Source organism: Carassius carassius, chromosome 43 (genome assembly GCF_963082965.1).
Source record: "Carassius carassius chromosome 43, fCarCar2.1, whole genome shotgun sequence".
Taxonomy (NCBI): domain Eukaryota; kingdom Metazoa; phylum Chordata; class Actinopteri; order Cypriniformes; family Cyprinidae; genus Carassius; species Carassius carassius.
Window position 1 is genome coordinate 6,782,521 of NC_081797.1, and position 25,124 is coordinate 6,807,644.

The 25,124-nt window shown below is 39.3% G+C and overlaps 1 protein-coding gene across 4 annotated transcripts in view; it reads right to left on the minus strand.

The window, feature by feature from the left end:
• Positions 1 to 25,124, minus strand: part of lrrc4ca (leucine rich repeat containing 4C, genome duplicate a) — a 235,321-nt gene that overhangs the window by 149,090 nt on the left and 61,107 nt on the right. For all 4 annotated transcript variants that reach the window (XM_059536079.1, XM_059536077.1, XM_059536078.1 and 1 more), the window contains exon 2: positions 3,494 to 3,589. The gene's annotated coding sequence lies outside the window, so the exon portion shown is untranslated. The remainder of the gene's footprint in view (positions 1 to 3,493; positions 3,590 to 25,124) is intronic.

Here is a 25,124-nt window from a genome sequence, read left to right on the forward strand (position 1 = left end):
ATTTGCTACAAGTGCCTGCACTTCAGTGTCTGAATATTTATCACTGTTCATCATACTTGCAAAATAAGTTGACACAATGTTTACAGTATTTTACACAGCATTATAAATATTGGCAGGTGAGGGCATTTCCAAATGCATCTAGCCAATCAAGGTTTACTTATGTCACGTTTAGTACCACTTCAGCTGGTTAGACCCTGCTCTGGAGTAGGAGCTAATTTGGTTCTCAAATAAGGCAGTCCAGTACTAAAATCGCACCCAGTTCCTGCGGTGCTAAAACACCCAAAAGTTGGTAGTTCCACAATTAGTTCTGGCACTATAAAAAAGGTTCCCGCGGTGCGAAAGGCCCTATAATAAACTACAAATAGAGTTCACATTACAACTACAACTGTTATGAGTCGTTATTTTTTAATGAATAAAACACATAACACAACTAGCATGTTAAAAAATTGAGTCACAAACTCATGAGTCACCACAATTAAACAAAGCTACTGTTTGACTTTAGAAGACATGGAATGTGGTAGTTATGGGGTGTAATATAAAAAAAATGCCAAGTTGTTATTTTTAGGTGCACTTTCCCTTTTAATGGTTGTTTATTCATTCAAATAGCAGATCAAACAATACATGTCCTCTTTTAAGTATGGTGGACACACTAAAGCTGCTTATTCAGAGATGCTTACAGACAGTCAAACAAACCTTGCTGAAAGAAACGAAGGCAAACATAATTCAACTGTCAAATCAGCTTTGAAGGGCACTTCTATCAGAATGTTGCTCACGTCAGGCTGGAACACATGCCACTACAAAACAATATAATCAACAACTTCACTTAATAGCCAAAGATGTTCTGTGTGGGACTATCATAGCAATATCCAATCAAATCCAATTAACTTCTTGGAGCCTCCCCTCCAGAAAAGTGCATTACAGCAGGATTAAGCCGCTATCTGTACTGGACTTGATTAATGACCATGTTAATTAATGCTGAAGGGGCTCGTTGGAGCGGTTCCTCACGTACAGCCGTTCAGTGATCCAGCGGCGATGTGGGGACCAGGCAAATAGAACCATCACCAGAAAAGACAGCCTGTCCCACAAACACTTGTATATTTCAACAGAGTCTTGGCTGTGGAAGAGCTAAAGTTTGGCCTTCGAAGTACTTCTAAACTATTGAAAATCTATATCTATATATCTATTGAACTAAACTAAATTGTTTCCATCAACTGAATTGAATTGTATTGAACTGAAATAAATAAATACATTTGGATCGGTACTTAGGCAACTAAGTGAAATAAAATAAGTTTAATTTTAAGTACAAAAAATGTGAAAAATAAAGTGAATAAAGTAAAGAAGAGTGTTTTTAAAAATAATGAAAATGACAAAAACAACACAACAAAATGACTAAAATGTAAATTATAATGAATATGAACACTGAAAATATAAATATAAAAGCTAAAATATTATTAAGTATAATAATAGTAATAAAATAGACCTTAAAACACACACATGCACACACAAACCAAAAGATCATTCATAAATAATGATGAAAAAATTGTGTCTGATACTGAAAACCTGATAATTATTTTTATTTTACTGGAAGTAAATAAACAAACAAGCAAACTAATAACCTTAAAAATTCTAAATTAATTAAAAAATAGTACATCAAGATCAATCATCTTACACGCAATTTTGGGCATCACAGCATTATAAAAATGCATATTGATAATAATAATAAAAGAAAACTCATTGCATTTATCTTATTAGTATATATGAAAAATGGGGGGAAAGGAGTAAACATGATTGAACACTAATATTTATATAATTGATATAATATTTAAACAAATAAATAATAATAATAAAAAAGACAACTATCACTGGCTGAAAAATTATATGACACCAATGTACTGCATTTTAGATCCCTATTCATAACCAATGAATAAAAATTAAGGTACCATCATGAAAATAGCTTTATATTTTGCGACATGTGAATCAAATTCATGTCACTATAAAATGACCAGTGTATACACAACTGTGATCACACATTATTTAATTCTATAATAATGAGGCAAGTTGCAACGCAAACAAATAAACTGTAAGGATTACACCCCTTAACAAGAAGTCATTTATTGTTTTCACTCATTTGTACACATACTGCTCAGTATTTCCTTTATCGCTCTTAAATAAAAATAACAATGCATAATGTCCAGCAAATATATCTAATAGTAAAGCCAAATCACTACCCCTGAAGCTCCATGCATATTTCAACAGCAAATGCAGACTCTCCAGAGAAACTGAAATATAGCCTCAGTGTTTCAAGATTCTAATCAAACGTGAACATTTGAATAAAACAACCCTTTATCTAAACAAACAACAAATTATATCCAGAAAACACAAAACACCCAGCACTACCCTTCATTCACAGCGGTGCCACTCAAAATAGCCTTAAGGTAAAGTGGTTCCCACTCATCAGAAACCATGCAAACACATTTAACCGATTGCAATCTTGGGGCAACAATTCGTCCTGTTGTTTATTCAAACTCTAAAGAGACTCACAGACCATCCAAAATTGTGTAATTATGAAATCTGCATCACATAACAGAATCTGATTAAACGACTTTTGTCAGGAATTAATTTGAAAAGCTAATCTCTGATAGGCCCAGCGAAGCCTTTTGGTGCTTGAAACAGCTGTTAGCTCCACATGTAGGCTAGTGCTAATCTGTGTTAGCCGCTGATGGATGTAATTAACAGTTATCCAACACGTTCTCATTTGTCTTGTTAAGAAAATTGCAGATAGGGTTGCAAGATGCTCTCTGCCAGAAACTTTAGGGTTCGGAAGATGATCTGATCATTGTAGGCCTGTTGAATCAAAATGACACTAAATACACAAAAAAAACATGTTAACTGGTTTTTAATGGATTCCCAAACTTTTTCAATTAATTTTCAATTCTTTTATCCAGTCATTTCCATTGATTTTTTAAAAATATTAGAGGTTATGCTCATGAGGAGTAATTTTAGCATTCAGAGTTTAACAGAAGTATAAAAAAATATACTGTGTATATATATATATATATATATATATATATGTGTGTGTGTGTGTGTGTGTGTGTGCATCTCAATAAATCACACTGACATGGAAAAGTTCATTTATTTCAGTAATTGAACTCAAATTGTGAAACTTGTTTATTAAATAAGTTCAACGCACACAGACTGAAGTAGTTTAAGTGTTTGGTTCTTTTAATTGTGATGATTTTGGCTCACATTTAACAAAAAACCAGCTGGAAGTTTCACAATTGGAACTAAATTACTGAAATAAATTAACTTTTCTAAGACATTCTAATTTATTGAGATGCACATGTAAAGCATGCAGGATTTTAACCATTGTATTGGTATATTTTACTGAATTATACCAACTTAAGTTACATTTTCCAGCAGGATAGTCAATGCCATACACACAACATTTTACAGTGGTAAAAAAACAACAACAAAAAAAAACATTTGTACTCACCCGTTTGACGACAATTCAATCAAGACCCCAGTAAATCCAAATAAACCCCAACCTCTGATTCTCCGTATAAGAAATCCACACCCATCCAGCTCATACCTGGAAAAATACAGATTTGGAATTCAGGTTGAAGATAAATCAGATTACATTTCTGATAATATCAAGCTTCTTTCATATTGCTATATGATTGTCATTTATTGCTTTGAGATAAAATTTTATACCCCTTTCAGATTACACGATTTTAGCCAGATTTTGCCACGATTTGCTTGATGTAGGGTGTTGTGGGGAATCGTAAACGACAATAGGCATCGGGATGCAAAATTCCATTGTTTCAGCTCATGTAGTGTGTCATAGGGGACGATAACCGATTCTGATGTCTGCGATGCTTCACAACATCATGACAGAAAGACTAGCATGTTAAAAAAAAAATTATGTCGTCCACAGCGAGTTTCATCACATTGGCTTGCCTTTGTCACATTAACTGAATCTTGCAAACCAGTTCAACCAGTTCATTAAAATCAACCATCTGAACAAACTGACTCACCAAAATGAATCATGCTTTCCAATAACCTGATTCACGAAAATGAATTATTAGACACATTGCTTCTATTAGCTACATACTCGACACAAAGACAGAAAGAAGCTAAACTAAACTAGACATATATTGTCTCATCTTCGGGCTGTTCTCAGACATTAAAGTCCATATATTCGGAAGGAAAAATTCAGATCCATCCCAGTTCACAAATGATGGAGGATCACTAGTCTTTCAATATTTATTGATCCTTTTTGGCAAGGAGAAAAGTCTCTTTTCTTAGAATCTTAGAAATGCTTGTACAGGCTCAAAATTAATTAATATCCCCTTTGGAGCGTCATCAGAGTCATCAAGAATGGCATAATTCTTGAATACTGAAATTCATTTGATAAAGACTGCAAATTCTGATTAACATCAAATATGAGAGCTATGCCTTCAGCCAGTCAGAGTAAAAATTGGAATGGGTAATTTACAGACCATTACAAATTTGAGTAAGATGACATTCAACACACAACTAATACGAGAAGTCTATTATTTTCCATGTTATGTCCCGTGATAATAATGATTTTCAATTCTTACTTTCCACTTTTCATATTGCTTTTTCATTTTCCGCAGAGATAATTCCCATAACCAATTTCAGTAACACGTCCAGCTGTGAAAGGCTTAGATTATTCTATATTATTCTTTGAGGTCACACACTTCTAAAACCCCTTTTAAAAAATGTATATATTCTAAAAGCCCCAACTCATCAAATTTAGTGACGCCATTTTATGGCCCATACTATATAGTTCTGGACAATATTAGGTAATAATAATAATAACATTTGTATGTATTCATATTCATTTCATTTCACATTATGATGCTTTTTTAATTGTAAACCCTGAAATTAATTGTAAAATTTTAAAAAACTATCTTTTTAGCATGCTATCTATGAATATCTTAATAATAATAATAATATTAATATATTAATAATTTTAATATAATATACATTTTCCTATATATAATGAATATTCATTTAATTTATGAGTCAAACAATACGCACGTATATATATATATATATATATATATATATAATATATATATATAAAACATAAATCATTTTATAGACTTTTAGAACATTATGCTAAGTAAAGTGATGGAATTCAAGAAATCAATAAATATAACATTTAAGATATCTATATCAGTTCGAGTGGTACAAAACATTCAGGCAATATTAAACAAATAAATACCCATTGTGTTACACATAACGGTCTCTAAATTTTGGACCTATACTGTAATTTTTTTGTGCACAAAGAAAGAAGCATGGGTTAATTTGTGCTATCTAAAGGCCTCACTTGAGACCCTTTAATATCTCAAGCTTTCTTTATGCTGTCTTTGTACTGTGGAGTACGAACTCACCCCTGTTCAATACTCTTTGTCTTTGAATCCCGCACCAGTTCCTCTTAATAGAAATTCCACTGATATGTAGTCTACTGTGGCCAGTTTAAACCTTGAAGTAATCCACGTGATAATAGTTTCATTGTTACTGTGGTTTGAAATGGGCTGTGATGGGGATTTCTGGAGACGTGCCGCTGTGATTATTGACGGCTGGGCCTCTGGGGTGAATCAATTGATATTTTTCCCCCCACTCTGATTTCTAGGCCTGCCAGGTCCAGCTGTCATAATTAAGGCCACCCAGACAGATATTGAAACACAGGCGGAATATTAATGGCGTTAGTGTGTTGCATACAAACACACAAATGCACGGACGTTCACAACACTTCTAATCTGCAATCTGTAAATGAAAGACACAGTAATGATGATTTCATTTAACATATCTCATATGGTTACCAAGTGTGTGAACCGGGTATAAATATTACAGAATAGCTGCAATGCAGTTCTCTGTACTATCACACTAATAGCACTCAATTTGAGTCGTGTCTTTGGAGGTGATAAGGGGAAATGGAGACAACAGGGCAAACATGGGGTGAGAGGAATTCTGGAATTGCTTATGAATACTGAGCAGCCACTTTATAAACAACATCAATATGAATATGGAGTTGCTAAATATGGCTTCCATGTGGTCTATGAACTTTACCAAAATCTGTGCTTTCTTTAAGGGACAGTGTTTTAATTTATGTGATGCCGATGTTTTCCATGCCATGCATGTGAAGGGTGACCAAAGCCGGTCAACCTGCAAAAATGACTAAAAGCACCAAAAATTTGGCCAAAATGAGTACATTTCAATCATTCTAAAAAAATAAAACATAAAAGTAAAGATTTTGCAAGAAAAAGAATGACATTAAATTCAATATCCATTGATAATCTTTTGCCAAATCTCATTCAGTGTCACCCCGGTTTGTTAATAATGCAATAATTTGTCAATAATACAATAATTACAACATTCCAAATTTAAATGTGTGCATATTTACAGTAGGTATATATAAAGCCAAAAAATAAAATAAAATTAGAACTACTGCACTGGCAACTACCCGAAGTAAGTTGAAGCACTAAAAATGACAAAAACAAACTGAATGAATTATTGATTGAGATAAAATCACAAACTTAATAAACTTAAATTGAAATTTAAATGAAAAAAAGTATAAAAATACAAGACAATTCCAAATATTAATAATACAACATAGTAATATGTACATAATATTGAAATAACACTAGAAACATCATACATAATAATCTTGCCCTATTAACCAATTACAGTTTACCAATTACCAATTAAACACATCAAAATAAAATGTGCATTTTTTATATATTATTGAAAACTATTAATAATTGGTTTCTGTAATTGAAATAAAGATGAAATTATATAAAATATAAATTGTCTCCTTGGAATTATAAGATTCTATCTCACCTTTTTTATCAAAATTGATTTATTCACATATTCAAATTCTTCATCGTGATGTGATGTTTCTTTTGCATGCTGTGTACATTTTGGGTCTTTTTTAACACAAAGGGTTCTATCTACATAAGTCTATGGAATGCAAAAACTGTAAAGCTCAGTATCTCAGAACTGCTCAGAGAGCAGATAGAATCTTACAATTCCAAGGGAGCAAAATAATAATAATAATAATAATAATAATAATTTAAAAAATAAGCTATATTAAAAAAAAGTAATCCTAGTAAAATGTCCAACAAAATTAAATTAAATTTACTTACATTTTAGACAAACTGACTTAAAAATAAAGCTAATAATAAATACTTTCATTCTGATTGAACTATTCCTTTAAGATGATCAATATGGACATCCTATGCTTCACATGTTGACATCATACATTATACATTAGTCTGTCTATTAGCATGGAGCGTACATTTAGCCTGTCTTCAAAAACAACATTTTTATTTCGGATATTCAAACCTTCTCCTTTAGTGATGGGCATGACATCATTTAAATGCATTTTGGTTGCCATGGGAGACTTCTCATGCAAAGTTAGGGAGCACGAATCAAAGAATGAGAGATAGTGTGAAATTCCTTTACTTCAAAGGCTAGTCTGGTCTTTCTAATTCTTTAATGTTGGCATCTCTTTTTCTTCTCGGCCTATAAACCTGCAGTGTCAGAGCCTTTGGCTTCAAAGTGAGGCGATCTGTCGTCTGGCACAGTTCCTCGGTGACAGACATGGCAAGTGTCTTGGACGCGGGGGTCCTTCCTATAAGAAGGGTCCATGTTTGAACGAGTATATTCTGTCTATCTGTATCCACTGACCCCTCTGGGGCCGCCTGGGGCTCCATCTGAGCCGTGGATCCTGCCAGACAACAACTTGAATAAGTCCAGTTAAAGTAGCCCGGAGAAACATTTTAATACTTAGAGGTTGCTCTGGAGACTTGCATTTTAATTTCTGAAATTACTTGATGAAATGATAATAGAAACAAATGATACAATTGGCATACAGTAATTGAAATATAAATATTAATGCAGATTTTACACAGTCCACATAATTTGCTTTTAGAGGTATCGGATGTTTGAGGATATATTAAAATCTCACATCCCGGAGCTATAAAATATTATTAATAATAAAAAGAATAATGATAAATAGCTCTTTTATAGCTTAGGATATTTAATGGTATTTTACATTATGTATCATTTAAATATTAACTTAATCTCAGATGTTTTGCAAAGTCCTCATGAATGATGTGGACAGCATAACTCAGTTGGTCTGAAAAACTCAATGAGAAATATTTGAAATAATGACATGACTTCTGTTTTTGTTTTTCTATGTATCAAAGTGGTATTACTTGAGCTTGAGAAAGAAATAGAAAGAAAGAAAAAAAAGAAAGAAAGAAAGAAAGAAAGAAAGCATAGCTTTGTTGGTGTGGAAACTAAATTAATAAAATATTTTAGCTCATTATGAGATTTCTGACTTCTGTTCTTTTTGTATTAAATTGAGATGACTTGGGTTTTTCTCAAAGCATTTGAGCTGGATGGATGAATGGATTTATTTATTTATTATTCTCACATATTTTGCTCCCCAATTAGTCTCTGTGCAGTCTAAGAGAAACAATTGAGACACTGAAGTGATTGATTGATTGATTGATTGATATTTATTCATTTTATTCATTCATTCATTTACTTACTGTTCCCTTTCGAGAGTACTCTCGTACTGCGTAAGCTAGCTTACGCTATGGGAAAAGGTCCCCTTTTCTCGAGAATATGAAGCCAAAAATTATCCTTAATTTTTAAATAATGTAAAACGCAGTGCTGCAGCACAGCAGACCCAAGCGAAGCGGCTCGCGCGCTTATTGGCTGTGCTGCGGCAACTGCAGCAACCTATGGTGAGGCGGCGGAGAGGAACGAACCAATGGGGGCGCTTCGCGCCCATTGGACGTCAGAGCGCGCCAAAATAGGCGTGGCTGGAACTATATAAGCCACCGCTTCACCATAGGGATCAGATTTCATCTCCTTCAGCGATCTCACCTGCACTTCGCTGTCTTCTCCGGAGAAGCCTCTACACGCCGTCGAAAAGCCTCTCAGCGGGATAGCACTGCAACGCAGATCTGAGGACGCCGGCTCGTGCTTCATCTCGACGCCGCCTTCAGCACTCGCTTCCTGCTGCGCCATCCGGCGTGACTATATCCTTTACAAAGCTAGTGTGTTTGCCGCTGCATCACACTTTTTTCTCCAGAATTCGAGGCGTTGTTTCAAATGCCTCGGGCCTGCGCTTCCTGCCGAGGCCCTCTGCCCAGCGAGGACCGCCAAATCATCTGTGTCTCCTGCCTGGGCCGCGAGCATGCTGAGAGCGCACTCTCCAAGGGCGGCTGCCCTGAGTGCGACAACATGGCTATATCGACCCTGCGGGCTCGATTAGCTCAAACCAGCCACGATGCTCCACACGCTCCGCCTCTTCTCTCTCAAGTGCCGCGTAAGAAACGCCGCAATCAGAGAATGCCTGAGCACACTGCTACACGCTCTCTCTCCTTCGCCTGTCCTCTTCGTGGACGAGCAGCGCCAGTCCCTGCTCACCAGCGCCCCCTTCTCCTTCGGAGCGCCTGAGGCGGAAGAGGACAGACATGACAGCCTTTCTCTCGCCGCGTCCAGTAGTGAGGAATGGTCGGGCTCCATTGCGGTACCCCCCCCCCCCCTCAACAGCACCCAGCTGCACCGGACAACGCGCTGATATCGACGCGGAGCTTACTCGTGTGCTTACAAGGGCTGTCAGCGACCTTAGCTCGACTGGTCTCCTCCAGACGAGCCCGCTAAAAGCAGGCTGGACGAATGGTTCTTGCAGGGGCGCCCTTCGGCCCCTCCGCAAAGAAACGCCCCCTTCTTCCCGGAAGATCACGATGAACTCACGAAGTCGTGGAAAGCCCCATTCTCCGCACGCTTGAAGACTTCTGTCTCGTCTGCGCTCTCCTCTGTCGACGGCGCCCGAGACCACGGTTACGAGAGCCTCCCCCCTCTCGAGGAGGCTATTGCTGCACAACTCTGCCCGCCCTCAGCCGCAGGATGGCGGTCGAAGCCTGTGCATCCATCCAAGCCGTGCCGCACCACCTCAGCTCTCGCTGGCCAAGCTTACACCTCCGCTGGTCAAGCTGCTTCGGCTCTACACACCATGGCTGTGCTGCAGGTTTTTCAGGCCAGACTTCTCCGTAACCTGGACGAGTCTGCCCCAGATACCTATGACTTTAAAGATCTCTGCAGCGCTACTGATCTAGCCCTGCGTGCGACAAAGACCACAGCACAAGCGATCGGCCGAAGCATGGCAAGCCTCGCTGTTTTAGAGCGACACCTCTGGCTCACGCTCACGGAGATGAAAGACGCCGACAAATCCGCCTTTCTTGACTCTCCTATCTCGCCTTCCGGCCTCTTTGGCCAGTCGGTTAAGGGTTTCGCTGAACGCTTCACTGAGGCTCAGAAAACGTCACAGGCAATGAGACACTTCCTGCCGAAACGCTCTAGCTCTGCTGCGGGACGCCGTAGAAATGCGCCGCCCCCTCAGACCTCGAAGCCATCGCAGCCAGACTTACAGTCTCGCCCAGCGACCAAAACCCAGCACCGCTCTCTCTCTACGAGCCGCAAACCGCCAGAGAGACGGGGACCTCGGCCCAGGATTGTGCTGAACCCCGAGCCTCCGAAGCCCTCCTGACCTTCGGGCTGAAAAGACCGTGGTTAAGTCCCGCTGCGGCCGGACCACCACACAAGAAACCTCACATGCTTCCTCCAATCCCCTCACTAAAGGCGGTTGGAGATGTCTATACTGGAGTAAACGAGCCTGTTACAATGCACGCACGCCTGCACACAAACGCCGTTTTCACGACGACCTCAATAAAGCACAAAAAGAGCTTTTTCTATGTAGGCAGTGTGCCCACTACACAGTACGCACCCCTACATGTATACACACTCCCCCAAGTGTCACAAAGACACACTCGGGTCTCCTTTCATGCCCACCTTCCCGCTCGCGCCGGAGGTGCTGTAAATGTAGCGCGCGTGCCCACTTCTCAGTGCGCAGCCCTACAAATAAGCGCTGTCACCACAGTGTCACAAGCACAGCATACTCGAGCTACTGGTCCCCTCATAACAGACGGCCAGTGCCCGAAGCACATTCAACCCATAGCCGCACGAGCCGCTGCATGGCAGGCCATCCCCGGCATTTCAAATTGGGTTTTGAATATAATAAAACGAGGTTACTCGCTCCAGTTCACTCGCAGACCGCCGCGCTTTCGCGCCGTGGTCGAAACGAAAGTGAAAAGCGAAATGACACACGTCCTTCGCGCCGAACTGAAACCTTCTTGCAAGAGGGGCGATAGAAACTGTTCCCCTTGCGCAGCGCGAGTCAGGCTTTTACAGCCGCTACTTCCTCGTACCAAAAAAGGATGGCGGTCTCAGACCCATCCTAGATCTCAGACGTTTGAACAAAGCGCTTATGACGCGATCATTCAAAATGTTAACTACCAAACAAATACTCGCGCAAATTCGCCCGAGGGATTGGTTTTTCTCAGTGGATCTGAAAGACGCTTACTTTCACATTCAAATAGCACCCCATCACAGGCCATTCTTGAGATTCGCCTTCGAGGGGCAGACTTATCAGTACATGGTTCTTCCATTCGGCCTCTCCGTAGCGCCCCGTACGTTTACACGGTGCATGGATGCCGCTCTCGCACCCCTGAGAATGCGGGGAGTGCGAGTATTGAAATACCTCGACGACTGGCTAGTTTTAGCCCATTCCGGGGAACTACTGACGACACACAGATCCTGGATCCTCAGCTATTTAGAATGCCTGGGTCTCACGATCAACACTGTCAAGAGCGCTCTGTCTCCCAGCCAGAGGATTTCCTTTTTGGGGATAGACATAGACTCTGTGACATGTACAGCGCGTCTGACGTCACAGCGCGCTCTCACTATTCAGCATCTAGCCGTGTCGTTCAAAGCCGGGTCTCTTTACCCGCTCAAACGATTTCAGGAAATGCTAGGTCTGATGGCATCAGCCTCTGCGGTTCTCAAACTGGGCCTGCTGCGCATGCGCCCACTACAGCGCTGGCTGAGAGACCGTGTTCCAGCGCGCGCCTGGATTTCCGGCCGTGCGCGCATCAGGGTGACCCACGGCTGCATCACAGCTCTGGTCCCTTGGAAAATAGCCAACTGGTATCAGTTAGGCGTAAGCACGGGCGCTGTCTCGAAATGGAAAGTAGTCTCGACAGATGCATCCAACCTCGGTTGGGGCGCCCTGTACGAGGGCAGGTCTGCCTCCGGCCTCTGGTCGAGCCCGGAGCGACTGTTACACATAATCTGTCTGGAGATGATAGCGGTCGAACTATCCCTGAAAGCTTTCCTCCCATTTTTAAAGGGCCACCACGTTCTGGTCAGATCAGACAGCATGTCAGTGGTGGCCTACATAAATCGCCAGGGTGGTGTCAGGTCAGAAACCTTGCACACCCTGACCGAACGTCTTCTGACATGGGCACATTACAATCTGCGCTCGCTAAAGGCAGCGCATGTACCTGGCATCCTGAACCGGGGCCCGGACATGCTTTCCAGGGCGAATGTTCCCCCTGGGGAGTGGTCTCTTCACCCACAAACGGTTCAGTTGATGTGGAGCGTCTTCGGCAGGGCAGAGGTCGACCTCTTCGCCTCAGAAGACAATGCTCATTGCCCAATATATTTTTCAAAGAGCAGGGACGCACTGGCCCTCGATTGGCCCAGACGCCCGCTTTATACCTTCCCACCGGTCGCGATGCTACCGCAGGTCATCGATCGGGTCAGGAAGAGCAGATGTGCTATGCTGCTAGTAGCCCCACTCTGGACGACCCAACCTTGGTTCTCCGAGCTGATGCAGCTGTCCAGTACAGCCCCATGGCCAATACCGCTGCGGAAAGATCTCCTCACGCAGCTGAAGGGCGCGCTCTGGCATCCCCACCCCGAACTTTGGGCCCTTCATGTATGGCCCCTCAACGGGTACCCGGGAACCTCCCTGAGGGAGTGTTAAAGACCATTACGGAAGCCAGAGCGCCCTCAACCAGGCGCCTGTACGCGCAGAAATGGTCAGTGTTCTCCACCTGGTGCGGGACACGGAACCTAGACCCTCACTTATGTGACATGACGGAGATACTCTCCTTCCTACAGGAGCGTTTAGATGCGGGCAGATCCCCGTCTACGCTCAAAGTGTATGTGGCAGCCATTGCAGCTTCTCATGCTCCGGTGGCCGGCCTATCACTGGGAAAAAATGAACTGGTCATTTGTTTCCTTAAGGGAGCTCGTCGGATGAACCCTCCCCGACCCCCTTCAATCCCTTCCTGGGACCTGTCTACGGTCCTAGAGGCCTTAAAGGGCCCCCCTTTTGAACCGCTTCAGTCTGTCGATATGAAGCTTCTTTCGTTCAAAACCGCTTTTCTACTGGCTCTGGCCTCAGTCAAGCGAGTGGGGGATTTACATGCGCTATCTGTAAGCGCTGACTGTCTCGAGTTTGGGCCTAATGACTCCAGAGTGATTCTCGGAACCAAGACACGGCTATGTCCCCAAGGTGCTCTCAACACCGTTCAGAGCGCAGGTCATCTCGCTGTCAGCCCTTTCCTCGCAAAGCGACGAAAGCAACGCGAGCTTCATCTGCCCCGTCAGGGCTCTCAAAACCTATATTGCGCGCTCCGCCTTATTCAGGAGGTCGGACCAGCTCTTCATATGCTTTGGTGGGCGCACCCGAGGTCTCGCCACCACGAAGCAAAGCCTATCGCGATGGATAGTAGACACTATCTCGCTGGCTTACAAATCTAAAGGCCTTCACTGCCCGTTCGGCATCAGAGCCCATTCCACCCGAGGTATGGCCTCGTCATGGGCGTGGTCCTGCGGGATACCACTGGATGATATCTGTGCGGCGGCAGGCTGGGCCTCTCCGTCCACATTTATTAGATTCTATAATCTGCAAGTCCCTGCCCTACAGGCCAGGGTACTTTCTATATAGACGTGCTAAGCCTTATCACGCCCCCCTTTTTTCGTTCCCTATATAAAGCTCACTAAGGTTGGCTGTTGGGACTGGGATTTCTCCTGCTATAAAGCCCCGGGCTCTCGCCTTGGGCTGTGACAGGTCGAAGTTCCCGAGCACGCACGGCGTTTTACATTGTGTTCCCATAGCGTAAGCTAGCTTACGCAGTACAAGAGTACTCTCGAAAGGGAACGTACTCGGTTACTAGCGTAACCTCGGTTCCCTGAGATGAGGGAACGAGTACTGCGTAACCTGCCGTGCTATGTGCTCGGACCGGGTGATCGCTTCAGCCGATTTAAAACCTGATCCCTATGGTGAAGCGGTGGCTTATATAGTTCCAGCCACGCCTATTTTGGCGCGCTCTGACAGCCAATAAGCGCGCGAGCCGCTTCGCTTGGGTCTGCTGTGCTGCAGCACTGCGTTTTACATTATTTAAAAATTAAGGATAATTTTTGGCTTCATATTCTCGAGAAAAGGGGACCTTTTCCCATAGCGTAAGCTAGCTTACGCAGTACTCGTTCCCTCATCTCAGGGAACCGAGGTTACGCTAGTAACCGAGTACGTTTTGTTTGATCACTGGCTTCAGAATCTCGGTTGGTTTTCAGTTCGTTAGATTTTGAGAACAATATACTATAAAACTTCAGTATTGTCTTTTAAGCACAGGTCTCTATTTGTTTTCCATTAAGTCTTAATGTTATTGAGTCCGAGTAATAATTGAAATGTTAAAAACATCTCACTGGTCATTTTTGTAAACACAGATTTTGGTATTGTAGGCAACATCCTCCATGTCCCCAGAACTGTAATTGTACAAATACATCTCAGGTGTTTCTCCTAAAATATTTTGGCACAACTTTGTTATTTTATCTTTGAAAGACTGAATGAGATCTCTGACTTCTTATAGCATTTTGTATCAAAGTGAGATTAGTGTTTAGACCTGATATATTAAAGTGATCTAATTTCAGATTTTTCAGTGCTTCTCAAGGTTGACCAAAGTTTAAGACATTGTTTTGACTATTGTGAAACTTTAGTACAGTATCTCAAGCTAAAGTCTCAATTTCTTCTCCATTAAATGTTGTAAATGGGACATAGTTGAGATATTAAAAACAACTACTCATGGGTAACGATCGCAGACTGTGGTATGATAAACATCCTCCATTTCCTCAGTTAGTTATGTCGATTTCGAGCTTTAGTGACTTGATGGATAAATGATCTAGAAGAAGACTGATCTTATGCAGTACTGATTTCCTCAGTACTGTCTAGATAAAACTGAATGAGAAACTGGGATTTCTGACTTCTGGTTGCATAAAGTGAGATTACGATTCGTTTTTTGTTGTTATTTTTTTTCTCAGAAAGTAAAAAAATCTGAGAAGCTAATTTTAATCCAATTTGAACATCTCAAAAAAATGAATTTCTTCTCCAATAAATCTCAGGGTTGTTTATGGGACATAATTGAGATATTTAAACATATCATTCCTTCTCGTGGTTCACAGATTTTGAAATCATAAGTAACATCCAGTATTAAATAGATATTTTTGACTTTTCCTGCATATGAGGTTTTATATACATTACCGTTGCAGTTATATGCAAAAGCCAATACAGAAAGTGAAATAAATAGGGAAAAGAAAGCCCTCAGTACAGATATAAGGTATATGAGCTATATTGGATCACATCCATGAAAAATAGTGTCTTAGATTATTCGGTGTGCTTTTATTTCCAGGGCACCGATGCAAGCTTGTTTGAATAATGCATTGAGGTTCAGTCCCCACTTCAATAGATTTGTGAAATCCACTTAATGTCGGCTCCGCAAAATATGGCTGTTTTCATTCCCTGCCTGCATGAAGTACCAGGAAGTAACAGATTTGCATGATAATCAAGATGGCAGAGACAAACTTGAATACATGAACGTATGTGACTCCAATTGAGCGTCTGCCTCTAACATGGATTCGAGCACGCAGAGAATAGAGCGTGAATAATAGTCTGAGAGATAGACAGAGGGAGGAAAACAGAGATAAATAATGGTATCACTGGTTTCACCGTCACAATAGCAGTGCTGATTAATATCGCAGGAACTAAACGCCTTGCTAACCGACAGGACAGTACGACTGGCGTCATTTAAACTGGCCGTTCCACCTCCAGCCTGTTCTTTAGCTGGCATCTGACACCTGGCAGCTCTTAAACCCATTGATCTGAGGCCAGCTGGATGGACTCAACAGCCTGTCCGTCCCACTTACGCTCAGATCCTAATACAGACTGACCCAAATGAGATTCACACCGCCTGCCACGCTCATGCTAAACCGAGGAGGATTGTCCAGCATGCTGAAAGTGAAGCCTTTTGTTATCCTTAACCAATTGCAAAATGTTTTTTGATTCATTATAATATAATATAATATAATATAATATAATATAATATAATATAATATAATATAATATAATATAATATAATATAATACATGTTGAATAAGGTGCATTTAAACAAATAAAATGTTCAAAAGCAGCAATATTACTGTATGAAATATTTTTACATTTGAAATAATTTTCTATGTCTAAAATTTTATCTATTCTTGTGATGGAAAGCTGAATTTTCAGCATCATTACTTCATTGTTCAGTGTTGCATGGTCCTTCAGAAATCATCCTATGCTGATTTGCTGGTAATTCAGTATTTCTTCTTATTAACTTTGTTGAAAAGAGTTTTATTTTTAGAGTTTTAGAGTTTCTTTTAGTGAAAACTATTAAATATTTTCCAAAATTTACAGATCATTTGATTTATAGAAAGCTCAAAAGAACATTTATTTGAAATGTATACTTTTTGTAATTAAGTCTTTACTGTTACTTTTCACCCATTTAATACTTCCTTGATAAATATAAGTATTAATTTATTTAAAAAAAAAAGGCTCACCCCCACATTTTGAATAGTATTGTGTATATTAATTGAATTTACATTCATTTAGTTGTCTTATTTTTATTGTCAATATATGGGTATGTTTTTTTTTATTATTATTTTTTTAGTTAATTTATTTGACAATAAAATGTTTATTTTACAATATTATACAATAAATAATTATAAAAAATATTTTAAAATATTGCTCTTATTTTTATTATTTAAAACCTACAAACACCAAACTTTTGAAGTGTACTATATATAAAGTTAAAATGAAAAATCCTTATTTATTATATGATACAAAAATATATATTATATTATATTATATTATATTATATTATATTATATTATATTAGATTATATTAGATTATATTAGATTATATCAATTTATTATATGTGACTCTGAACCACAAAACCATCATAAGGTTTATTATTATTATTATTATTATTATTATAATTGAGGTTTAAGATAAATTAGCTTTCCATTGATGTATGGTTTGTTAGGATAGGACAATATTTGGCCAAGCTACAACTATTTGAAGAAGAGAACAAATCTGGAATTTGAGGGTTGCAAAAAAAAATTATATTGAGAAAAGGTTTATTTATTATTATTATTATTATTTACGTTAAATTTACATAAAATGTGATTAAGAAATTAATTTTTGCAGTGTCTGATCATTGTTGCAGTTGCACAGTTGCAATTGTTGCATTGTTGTTAGTTATCATGCAACGGATACATTTAAAAAAATTCTCATCATCATGTCAAACACGTTTTACTAATTAGTAAATAAATTAATTCATTGCCTTGGAAAGAGATGGGAACAAGCTCCAGAACAAGGTGCATTTACCTAAAGCCCCTTCAAATGAGAGCGCCTCTGATATTCCAAACACACTGGCACTGCTGAGCACCTTAAAACAACAGCGGATGAAAATAGGCCTGACACTCGGCGAAGTAAATTGCAGCAGATCAATTGAAAATGTCACCTTCACGGACAGATTTATTAAGCGCAAAGTGCTGAACGCTCCTTATCCCCCAGATCCACGGCCATAAGTCTGGGATGCAAAGCAGTCTGGGAATGTGGCGATGGCTGATGAGGTGTAACTTGAACATTACAGCACACAGCTTATTCTGTTCCTGTAAGCACTGAAATACATGCACAGACGTACTTATTTGTGCCTTTTTTGGTGTTTAATATCGATGTTAGAAGGTGCCGAGATTAATTTTCCATTCTCTGTCATTTCTCATCATGGTACATTGTGTCAAAGAAACCGAGGCACTTGAATTTCCTATGAATTGCTTTCTAGTGAATGTACATTGAGAAGGTTATTTGGCCATCACTTCAGATTATTTATCCTGAGAAAATGAGGGCCGTTTCTCATTTGACCTTTTAAGTACTTACAAAGAGCTCTGAGAAGTACTTGCAAAGTTTTATTAATGATAACGTTATTTGCATGCCAGAATCCTCACTTTGCACACACTTGACCGACAGCACATTTATTTATTTATTTATTTATTTATTTATTACCGAAATAACACAAATCAACTTTAAATCAATCATACTATAAATGAAAGTGGAAGGCCAATAATGATTGTTTATAGAAGGAGAAAAGGAAGAAGAAGAGGAAGAAGCAGCAGCAGAAGGAAAAGGAGAAGGAGGAGGATAAGCAGAAGAAGAAGGTTATTATAAACAACATATAACAAAACTGTGTGCAATATTTAGATTTCTGACTGTTTTCCATCAGAGTAGAAATGATGTTGCATATATATATATATATATATATATATATATATATATATATATGCATGCCTTTCACAAGATATCTTTATGTTCCACAGAAGAAAGATACAGTTTTGAAATGCCAGGAGGGTGTGCAAATGATGCTGAATTTTCATTTCTGGGTGAACTATTTTACAGTAAATAGATTTCTATTTTTTGGCCTTTCTGACACTTTTATTTGCAGTATATATAGCGGGCTATGAAATGACTGAAAAGGAGTGGGAGAGAGTTTTTGCAGTGTTTGCCTGGATGTTGAAATCCATAACACCGGGGGCGGCTCGATCCCTCAGACTCTGACATGATTCCTCAGGTCATCGGCATATGTTTCGCCCAAATACAGCACTCTCCAAGCAGGTAGTACACTCTCTCTCTCGCTCCCTTCCTCTCTTTTCGTCTCCAGCAGTCTTGAAGTCCTTGCTATCTTTCTCTGAAGGACAGGGCCATTTATAACGGCCACCGGATTTTGGCTGCTGTATTTGTCGGCCTCCGAACAGCTGCCAAGACCTGAACTGATACACTCCCAGCTCGCCCTGACTTCGCAGTGGGTGCTGCAGTTTATGAGTCCCTGTAATGATTAGCGCATTATTAAAAATGATCGTTGGGTTCACAGATCAGCAGGAAAGGGCTCATAAAAACTATTTTTAAAACCTGAGATCCTATTTTGAGATTTGAAAGATGTCGGCACGCTACGCACCATTAATCTACGAGTGAGCGATGGAAGAGAAACATTTGAAGGTTCCAAGGTCTTTCGTTTCAGAAGTACAAGCATAGTTTGGACTTGCGTAGGTGCACCTTAAACCTGTGTCATTTTTATTTGCGTCACCCATAAAGTAGAAATCAAATCCCTGGAAATTTTTTTTTGGAGGGGATACAGAATCTGAAGAGTTTACAGTTAGTAATGAGCATCAAAAACCACCAAAAAATTTATACCGAGAACCCAAGCGCCGGGAACGGTGCTATCATAAATCAAGTCCTGAATGGGGTACACTGGAGGTAAACAAGACCATTCAAAACTACACAATGCAACATGTTTAGTGAGTAAAGAGTCATTTATCTGTGAGATAAGAGCTTCAACCAGACCTTGGTTTGTATGAGAAGATTAATCTTCTTTACTCTGCATGGTTTACCCTGTTGCAACAATTAAACAGATACTAACAGGTAGGCCCACTTGCGACCTGCACTATATAAAAGAATTGAAGCTGAGAGGCACTGAGAGAAGAAAGAGAGAGCGAGAGATATACATTAGATCTGAGCAGTGGGATGGTAAAAAATTGATAGTTCATAATGCTGTAGATATATAAGGTCTGGGCAGGATGCTGTTAAAAATGTCAATTTTGTGATACCATTTACACTGCAGCAGATATATTTGCACTGCCAAGACTGCTTTATGTCAGCTTTACGAGTTAAAAGGTCAAAATCAAGAAAAGTGGGAACTGTCAAGGGATGCTGTTAGGCACAAAACAAGTTGGAGTATTGCTTTTAATGCTGGCTAGCAAAATTATAATTTGCATATTTGGAATTCAATTGAGCAAAATGAGACAAGCCCTAGTATGACCTTTATTGATAAAAAAGATAACTTTTTTAACCACATTGCACATTTGTTTTAAACTTGCTGTATATACAGTATTTAAATGATACAAAATCTGCTAGTGCAGTAAAATAACCTTAAATATCCATAATCTGAAAATACAATATCCCTTGGAGAATTAATTCTGTAAACTTTCTAGAAATATATCTACATTCTTAAAAATAAAGATAAAAGGGTAAAAAGAAAAAAGGGTATAAACAACAATGACATAGAAGAAGCTCCCTTAACCCTTTAACGCGTAAGATCACACCGGTGTGATCAGTCTTAGCTCACCACTGAAGCGTACGATCACACTGGTGTGATTAGAACTTTCAGTGCGTCACGTCATAAACTGCTGAATTTAAATCTGCTTTCGCGCTTTGGTTGGCACAGAGTCAGATCGGACGCACTGAGCGCTTGTCATATTATCACAAATAGTCAGTGTTTTCACCCATATAATGCTTATTTTAGGTTTAAGACATTTAAATACACATAAGTACTAGCAAAACCACACATTTACAGTTTGTAAAATACACTCTGATGTCTATGGAAACGGCAATAGGGCTTGGGTGTCGTGACCTCATTACTTGCCCTGGCCGCCATGTTGATGGCCTCCTTTACTGCTACTCGGACTACTTTATATAGTTTAAGTCAACATTGAACATTGAAAATAAGGGAAATTTCCCGGGTTACTCATCCAAAATACGGGAAAATTTCAACATTCATTTTTTTGTTGACCCTTACAAATATAATCTGACTTCATGTTTTTATTGATATCATATACAGATTGTGTAGGTAACTATATTACGCTGCCCTTCTCCGAATTTACTGTTCACTTAGAAGAACCACTTTAGCTTCTCCAAAGAACCTTTATGGCATCACACCACAAAAATCTCCTTTTGGATCCTTTTTTTTTTTAAGAATGAAGAACCATTATTTTTAACAGATATTTTTACTGGAAAATAATTTAAAGTCACTATTCTACATTGAGATTAAAGTCCTGTTCATCCTGTCAGGGTTTATTTTTGGTGATAATGACAGTTTTGACAATTCATTATACCTTACATATATCCCTAGTGTGGTAAAGCATAAACCATATGACATATGAAAGATTTTGGTCATACCTTCCAACCCTTATATTGTAAAAAGATGGCAAATAGTGTTGTCAAAGCAAAAAAGTGAGAATATAGAGGACAAGAGTTCACTGGGGGACAGAGGACACACAGGGAGAACAGAGGCTTTGTGAGAGAGAATTAATTTCAGCGTCTCTTCCACAGAATATTTTTAGAGGCAGAGTGCAAGTGAGCATCCATCAGTTGGACCCAGTGGCCATACGAATGCCCAATCGGAGATTGGAAGGAAGGGAGGGCGGGACAGGGGCGAAGAGAGGAGTGGTTTGAACCATCACCAGAGCCATGTGCTCATGCCAAAGCGAATGCCTCATCTCATCTCCAGGCGTAAATCTAGTCAGCTTTGTTTTCCCCGTTGGCAAGAAAAGCCGGGGCTGAGAGACAGGGCAGATAAATCAGATCAGAGTCAAGCTTCCCGGGCCAGCAAGGAAGGTGGGATGGGAGGGGAATTGCTACACGGACCCCTGCCTTTAATGACATACACTGGGACTGCAGAGAAGTGTAAATCTGGTCCCTCTCTTTCCTCCTCCTCCTCCTCCTTCCTGGTGCAAAGTCACCTCTCGCTCTGAAAGCAAAACTAACGTCAACATCAACTAACGCGGAATCACAGTCAGCTGTGATAATTGCAGTTCTAAGTGTTCTCATTGTTCTAATTCTAGAACTCCAGATGGAGTTGAGTGTCGCTCCTCAACCTAATTTATGTCAGTGGTTCTTTGGAAGAGACGCAAACCCACAGGAAAGACAAATCACAAATGACATCTCTTTAATATCTCAACTGCTTCTCCTAGATAGAAGTCCTATCATGAGGAATCAAATTGTCCTTGATCTTTTGAGATAAAAGCACTTAATCTGAATATAATAACTTTTTTTCAGAATTCAAAACATCCTATAGTACAAAAAGAGCACTGATTGGAATAATGCTGCAAAAAACTGGGTAGACCACCATGACTGGTTCTGATCTTCTAATATTTAAATGCAGACATCTGCTTGAATTCAAAAAGATTTGAGAGTTCAAAATGAGTTGAACTCTCAAATCTTATTGAATTCAAGCAGATGTCTGCATTTAAATATTAGAAGATCAGAACCAGTCATGGTGGTCTACCCAGTCATTGCAAGTTTGTGAGAAGAAAGCTAGGCTTAAAACAGCACAAGAGGTTAAAGGTTAAATGTGGAAAAGTTCACCAAACGTATCCAGTTCTTGCCTGCATGTAGAACCTACAGCTCTGCAGTCTTTTGTGAAGGATGTGGGAAAGTACACCAAACATATGCAGTTCCTGACTACGTGTAGTGAAAACTGTACAACTCTGCAGACCTTTTTGAACGACCTTCCCATTAAAAACCATGGAGCTGAAGTTTATCTTTAGCACTGTCCCTTATCATTTCCTTAACAGTTTGTGTGACATGTTCCAGCTGTTTAAGCCTGTCAGACTTTGCAAAGAGTTTGATATTTTTAGATGAGGACAATGTAAGGGTCAAAGAGATTGTAGGAAATGACCATGTGATTACGAGTGGTTTTGGCACTTAAAACTTTACTAACGCTGTAAGTGGACCTCTGGGAAAAATGTAATAATAAAAAAATTTAATGATGTGACCCCTTTAAGTCTCTTGCTTCTCAGATGTTTCTCCTGAGGAAAAACACTCCATTAATCTCAAAAATGTCATCACTGGAATAAAAAAAGGTCTCAACGACACTACAAACTCTGTTCAGATGCAAAACCTGAAATATTTATTCAATTGCATTACATCTTAAACATATGAAAATACAAGAAAATGTGAGGATATTTACATTTAAAATCAAATCTTTAGCAGTGTTATGTTACCAGAATTCCAGTCCCCACTGTCCTACCAAACTGGCTAAAAAGGGGCCCTGTGTGTCTTGGGGCCAAACATTATAAAAGACACAACTCCATGGTCAAGATTTAATCAAAGCTCTTGGGTCACGTGCGTGTCAATAATTCAATCTTACAAGGAAGACTGCAGCAAATCTTTTTAATTGAAAAGACCTGGCTGCATTGATCTTTACCCAGAGAGGGTGGTGTGTGGTTCAAACACAGATCAGGGGAGCTCCAATGATGTTTGGCTCATGGGTATACTTGATTGTTCCATTGAAACCTTAGGCGGAAAATCAATCTGACAATAAACTTAAACAACATGACTCTGGTGCCATATCAAGAGCTAAATTCAGACTCTTACCAAAGGGTTTGAAATGCATTTTAGCCCCAAAAGGTTCCAGGCTGCTTAGTAGCAGAAGCGTTTTTGCCTGTAAACATGAATATCTCAAAACTGGATCCCAAAATAACACACTGCATTTCCATATACATTTTTAACCAAGATTTTAGGCCGTAAGCAAAGATTTTTGGTGCATGTAATTTTGGATCCTTATTTTGTAATTCCATGATATAATTTCTGCTAGAATGCTTCTGGAGGATGAAATATTCATGCATGCACAGATACACAGCTGGCCTGAATGCCTAGAGATGTTCCACCTCTAGATTGAATGAGAGACACAAATCTAATGGCAAAACTATGTTCAGGCTCTGGAGAAGGGATGTTTGGATGATGTCAGGATGAAATACTTGACCTTGCGCTTTTATCCAGCACAGAGGGAAGATTCCGAGAGCGATCACTCCATACAAAAGGACAGTCTGAGAGCCGACTGGGACTGAATGTGTGGAGCTGCCGTGCTTGTGAGAGCTGCACCTCTCATATGGAATAAGTTAAGTTTCTCACCTTTTGTCTGCCTTGTTTGTGCCTTATGTAGTTGCAGAGGGTAAGGGAAATATTGTTATGGCAGAGGAGGAAAATGTTCGGAAATGGCAGAGATGATAGGAAAATAGGAAATTTGAGAGAAGAGTACAAACAGTAAAAAGTTTGAAATTGTAAAAATATAGTTTAATCTTTCACAGCATTAAAACTTTTGATTTAAAGTAACATGAGTACTTGAAATAGCTTAATGTCTGTATACCTATAATGTCTTTCTAATGCAAAAAACTACTTGCAGCATACTGTATAGCTTTGCAAATAATTTGATTGAATCCGAAATGACAGTATGGGTAAACCTAGTTATCTTAAGTCATGGATAAGAATAATAATAAGAGTAAATCTTGAATCACATTTTATGTATGAAGCAAAACATCAAAACATACATAATTTTCAAAGCTATTTAAAACACTATTAATATAGATAATATAGTCTATCTAATAAAGAAAAAAAATGGTTTAAAAGACAAAAAAACTATGCTAATGAGTTTAAAAAAAAAAGTTAATTCAACTTCATCTTCAACTTTATTTATAAAAGCACTTTCATGATTACAGTATGAAGACCAATGTTCTGTAAAGGAACACTAAAGAAAAACATAAGAATACAATCAAGCATAAAACATTATAAACATATGCCACAACAACAAAGTACAAATTACAAAACATTTTCAATTGCTGATGAAAACAAGTTAATTTTAAGTGCACTCTGGAATACAGGAAGTGTAAAAGAAAATTTTACAGACAGAGGAAGGTCATTCCAAAGCCTTGGAGCTGCAACAGAAAAGGCCTGATCACCTTTGCATTTAAACAAAATCAAGGAACCATCAGATTTAACAGATCATTAGAACACAAAGACCTATTGGATTGATGCAAACTGATTAAATCAGATATATACTCTGGTGCTAAACCATGCAAAGCTTTAAAAACATAATAGCACTTCATAATGAATCCTATATTGTACAGGAAACCAATGTAATTTGAAAAGAACAGGAGTAATATGCTCTGTCTTCTTGGTACCTGTTAAAAGCATAGCCACTGAATTCTAAACAAGCTGCAGGTGAGAGAGAGGCCTGACTCACACCCAGAT